The 5,659-nt window shown below is 47.2% G+C and overlaps 1 pseudogene; it reads right to left on the bottom strand.

The window, feature by feature from the left end:
* Positions 1-169, bottom strand: part of LOC119272025 — a 9,941-nt pseudogene extending 9,772 nt beyond the window's left edge.
* Between the last annotated feature and the right edge of the window lie 5,490 nt (positions 170-5,659).

The following is a 5,659-nucleotide window of genomic DNA, read 5'->3' as shown; positions in this document are numbered from 1 at the left end:
ATTGAGAGGGTCGGGAAGAGGAGGCTGTACGTACCGGTGCCGTCATCCTTGACGGTGGGGCGGAGGTACACAAACGGCGCCGCCATGGCCCAGCCCCGGCGGGGTGGAAGCTTCCCGGAGGCGGCGGCGACGAGACGGAGAACCCTGCGCCGCGGTGGGGAGGGGTTTGGGGGCTCCCAGTTTCGGCCGACCGCTTTGGTTTGCCTCCTTAACTTGGCGATGATGGCGACGACGTGGTTGGCTGAATGAGCCCGGTGTTGGTGCACCGGAGCTAGCGCTGCCTAGTGACGTGTGGCCCCGTGCGCACCACCGCTCGGCTGCTCAGACAAAGACCTGGTCCACACAGACTCTCTTGAGAAGGTTGGCGAGTACTGACCGGTAGCGGGTGAGAAGGGGAGACGGGTGCAGAGGTTTCTTGCGAGGGTGGATGAGGTGAGCCAATGTGGGAGTGACACGTGTAGAACAAGGACGAGCGAAAAGCTGTAGTGAGGACTGCACCTTCCACGGAAATGGCGCTGAGAAACCGTGGGCGCCCCGGTGGCTCGAGCAAATCACATCTCTTTAGGCCTCCTTTGTTCGTAGGTTAGAAAATTCGCAAAAATAAAAAAACATAGAAATAAGATTGTATGCATCTCAAATCCTACAAGTACGAATATAAAAAAGATGTCATTTGATTTATATCCTCCATCAACGAGTTGTTCTCTTTGGTATTTTTCATTTCACTTAATGATGCAAAACATTAAGACGTAGGAGTCGTTGACCATATCGACACGCTTTCCTAATCAAATCAATATATACTTCCGTCCTTGCCTGGGTCTTGTAGTGGCCTCCACTGGCAGGGTGCCCTCGGAGCCGTCGCTGGACGCGCGGGAGGTCGAGGTGGGTCAGTCAAGTAGGCGGATGAGGCCCGACTCGCCATCGGCTAGGTCAGCTGTGGAGCGCTGCATCATCCCCCGCTCGCAGGAGGTGGTCGCCGCAGAGGATGCTCTGCGTTGGAGCCTGGTCGCAATCACCATGGGTGGGCGGCCAAGGATCGCATCAAGTCTGCTCACCGCGGCAGTCGAGATGTTGGTCCCCGCGGTGGTGGGTGCCTTCACCGTGCATCGGTTTTGGTCGACAGACTATCTGCTTGTCTTCAACTGCAGGGCGGCACGAGATGTGGTCATGAGCGCTGTTGAGGTTCACGGCCGCGACTTTTCCCTGAGGTTCTCCCCCTGGAACAGGCAGCTCCAAGCTACCCGGAGGCCGTTCAACTATCGCGTCGGTGTGGAAATGGAAGGAATCCCTCCGCATGTCTGGAGTCGTGCTACGACATAGATCATCCTCGGCTCGGTGGCATGGGTGGAGAGGCTAGGCACGATGACTGCGAACAAGGCGGATCTTCAGAGCTTCGAGGCGTTCTCTTGGACTGATGATCTGTCGCTTCTGCCCAAGGAGAAGACCATCTTGGCGGAGGAGCCTAAGGAGGCTATGGAGGTTGAGCTTGCGGAGGGCTTGGTATTGCCGGCAGATGCACTGGTGCTGCTGGAGAAGAGCATGCTGGAATACCGTGTCACTGTACATTTGGTGTCCACCGAGAACATGACGGCGAGCTCGGGGCCTTCGTCCGGCAACGACAACGACGACGGGGATGAGTTCGACTACCCACAGGCCGACCATAACGGCCCCGGCGGAGCGCGCCATACACGGCGCCGGTTCACATATTCTCGTGGCCATGTGGATGGAGATGACTGAAGCGAAAGACAGCAGACGCGAGGTGGTCGTGTTGCCGAGCATAGGCGGGTGGCCGTCGACCTGCCCAAGATGGTGGTGCCCTGGACTCTAGTGGCTCATGGTGAGTGTGCCGTTCATAACGGCGGCGAGGACGGCGAGGGTGGCGAGCTACTGGTGCTGCCCAGCACCAGATTGCATGTGGCTGGCGCCCAAAGGGAGGACCCCACCACTACGCTTGGCCAATAGATGACTGACGTACAAATGAGGATAGAGTTGGCTGTGGTATCCACACCACTTTTGACCAGAGGAGGGGTGAGCTGCGTGGTTCTGAGGCTTCCAGAGGGGGGCTCGACCACAGGCTACTCAACACCTGCCCCATACAGGGCAGGATGTGGACCGCGCATGCCAGGTGATAGGGTGACATATGCTAGCAGCGTAGGCGATCATCTTTTGCTCTCCCCAGCTGCGACTGAGATGATTCGAAATTTGAATCAATCATGTGGCTCGTCCCAAGGTTGGAGTAGCGCACGATCGTAAATGAGTGTGGCGAGCACGGGAGTTGGACTGCAGGGTGGCTGCTACCTCTTGAGCACTGCGTTGGTTTTCCCCGAAGAGGAAGGGATGATGCAGCAAAGTAGCGTAAGTATTTCCCTCAGTTTTTGAGAACCAAGGTATCAATCCAGTAGGAGGCTACGCTTGAGTCCCTCACACCTGCACAAAACAAATAAATCCTCGCAACCAACGCGATAAGGGGTTGTCAATCCCTACAGGGCCACTTACGAGAGTAAGATCTGATAGATATGATAAGATAATATTTTTGATATTTTTATGATAAAGATGCAAAGTAAAATAAAAGAAAAGGAAATAACGAAGTATTGGAAGATTAATATGATGAAGATAGACCCAGGGGCCATAGGTTTCACTAGTGGCTTCTCTCAAGAGCATAGGTATTTTACGGTGGGTGAACGAATTACTGTTGAGCAATTGACAGAATTGAGCATAATTATGAGAATATCTAGGTATGATCATGTATATAGGCATCATGTCCGAGACAAGTAGACCTACTCCTGCCTGCATCTACTACTAGTACTCCATTCATCGACCGCTATCCAGCATGCATCTAGAGTATTAAGTTCATGAAAACAGAGTAACGCCTTAAGTAAGATGACATGATGTAGAGGGATAAACTCATGCAATATGATGAGAATCTCATCTTGTTATCCTCGATGGCAACAATACAATACGTGCCTTGCTGCCCCTACTGTCACTGGGAAAGGACACCGCAAGATTGAATCGGAAGCTAAGCACTTCTCCCATTGCAAGAAAGGTCAATCTAGTAGGCCAAACCAAACTGATAATTCGAAGAGACTTGCAAAGATAACCAATCATACATAAAAGAATCCAGAGAAGATACAATTATTGTTCATAGATAGACTTGATCATAAACCCACAATTCATCGGTCTCAACAAACACACCGCAAAAAAGAAGATTACATCGAATAGATCTCCACAAGAGAGGGGGAGAACATTGTATTGAGATCCAAAAGAGAGAAGAAGCCATCTAGCTAATAACTATGGCCAGTTGGTCTGAGGTAAACTACTCACACTTCATCGGAGAGGCTATGGTGATGATGTAGAAGCCCTCCGTGATGGATACCCCCTCCGACGGAGCTCCGGAACAGGCCCCAAGATGGGATCTCGTGGATACAGAAAGTTGCGGTGGTGGAATTAGGGTTTTGGCTCCGTATCTGATCGTTTGGGGGTACGTAGGTATATATAGGAGGAAGGAGTACGTCGGTGGAGCAACAGGGGGCCCACGAGGGTGGAGGGCACGCCGGGGGGGGGGAGGCGCGCCCCTACCTCGTGGCCTCCTCCTTTGTTTCTTGATGTAGGGTCCAAGTCTCCTGAATCATGTTCGGTGAGAAAATCACGTTCCCGAAGGTTTCATTCCTTTTGGACTCCGTTTGATATCCCTTTTCTTCGAAACCCTAAAATAGGGCAAAAAAAACAACAATTCTGGGCTGGGCCTTCGGTTAATAGGTTAGTCCCAAAAATAATATAAAAGTGGATAATAAAGCCCAATAATGTCCAAAATAGTAGATAATATAGCATGGAGCAATAAAAAATTATAGATACGTTGGAGACGCATCAAGCATCCCCAAGCTTAATTCCTGCTCGTCCTCGAGTAGGTAAATGATAAAAACAATTTTTTTGATGCGGAGTGCTACTTGGCATAATTTTAATGTAATTCTTCTTAATTGTGGTATGAATATTCAGATCCGAAAGATTCAAGATAAAAGTTTAATATTGACATAAAAAATAATAATACTTCAAGCATACTAACAAAGGAATCATGTCTTCTCAAAATAACATGGCCAGAGAAAGTTATCCCTACGAAATCCTATAGTCTGGCTATGTTGTATCTTCATCACACAAAGTATTTAAATCATGCACAACCCCGATGACAAGCCAAGCAATTGTTTCATACTTTTGACATTTTCAAACTTTTTCAATCTTCACGCAATACATGAGCGTGAGCCATGGATATAGCACTACTATTATTCCGTTTGATATCCCTTTTCTTCGAAACCCTAAAATAGAGCATGAGCGTGAGCGTGAGCGTGAGTTGTGGAGAAGACAAACAGGGAGAAGATAGTCTCACATCAACTAGGCGTATCAACGGGCTATGGAGATGCCCATCAATAGATATCAATGTGAGTGAGTAGGGATTGCCATGCAACGGATGCACTAGAGCTATAAGTATACGAAAGTTCAACAAAAGAAACTAAGTGAGTGTGCATCCAACTTGCTTGCTTATGAAGACCTAGGGCATTTTGAGGAAGCCCATCATTGAAATATATAAGCCAAGTTCTATAATGAAAAATTCCCACTAGTATATGAAAGTGATAACATAGGAGACTCTCTATCATGAATATCATGGTGCTACTTTGAAGCACAAGTGTGGTAAAAGGATAATAACATTGTCCCTTCTCTCTTTTTCTCTCATTTTTTTGGGCCTTTTCTCTTTTTTTATGGCCTATTTTTTTCTTCTTTTTTTTCGTCCGGAGCCTCATCCCGACTTGTGGGGGAATCATAGTATCCATCATCCTTTCCTCACTAGGACAATGCTCTAATAATGATGATTATCACACTTTTATTTTCTTACAACTCAACAATTACAAGTCGATACTTAGAACAAAATATGACTCTATATGAATGCCTCCGGCGGTGTACCAGGATATGCAATGAATCAAGAGTGACATGTATGAAAGAATTAAGAATAGTGGCTTTGCCACAAATACGATGTCAACTACATGCATGCTAAGCAATATGAGAATGATGGAGTGTGTCATAATAAACGGAATGGTGGAAAGTTGCATGGCGATATATCTCGGAATGGCTATGGAAATGCCATAATAGGTAGATATGGTGGCTGTTTTGAGGAAGGTATATGGTGGGTGTATGATACCGGCGAAAGGTGCGCGGTATTAGAGAGGCTAGCAATGGTGGAAGGAAGAAAAGTGCATATAATCCATGGACTCAACATTAGTCATAAAGAACTCATATACTTATTGCAAAAATGTACAAGTTATCAAAGCAAAGTATTACGTGCATGCTCCTAGGGGGATAGATTGGTAGAAAAAGACCATCGCTCGTCCCCGACTGCCACTCATAAGGAAGACAATCAAAAAATAAATCATGCTCCGAGTTCATCACATAACGGTTCACCATACGTGCATGCTACGGGAATCAGAAACCTTAACACAGGAATTTCTCAAATTCACAACTACTTCAACTAGCATAACTTTAATATCACCATCTTCATATCTCAAAACAATTATCAAGCATCAAACTTCTCATAGAATTCAACACACTCATAAGGAAATTTTACTATTCTTGAATACCAAGCATATTAGGATTATTTAAGCAAATTACCATGCTATTT

This window comes from Triticum dicoccoides, chromosome 3A, assembly GCF_002162155.2.
Source record: "Triticum dicoccoides isolate Atlit2015 ecotype Zavitan chromosome 3A, WEW_v2.0, whole genome shotgun sequence".
Taxonomy (NCBI): Eukaryota; Viridiplantae; Streptophyta; class Magnoliopsida; order Poales; family Poaceae; genus Triticum; species Triticum dicoccoides.
This window is presented reverse-complemented; position numbering and strand designations above follow the sequence as displayed.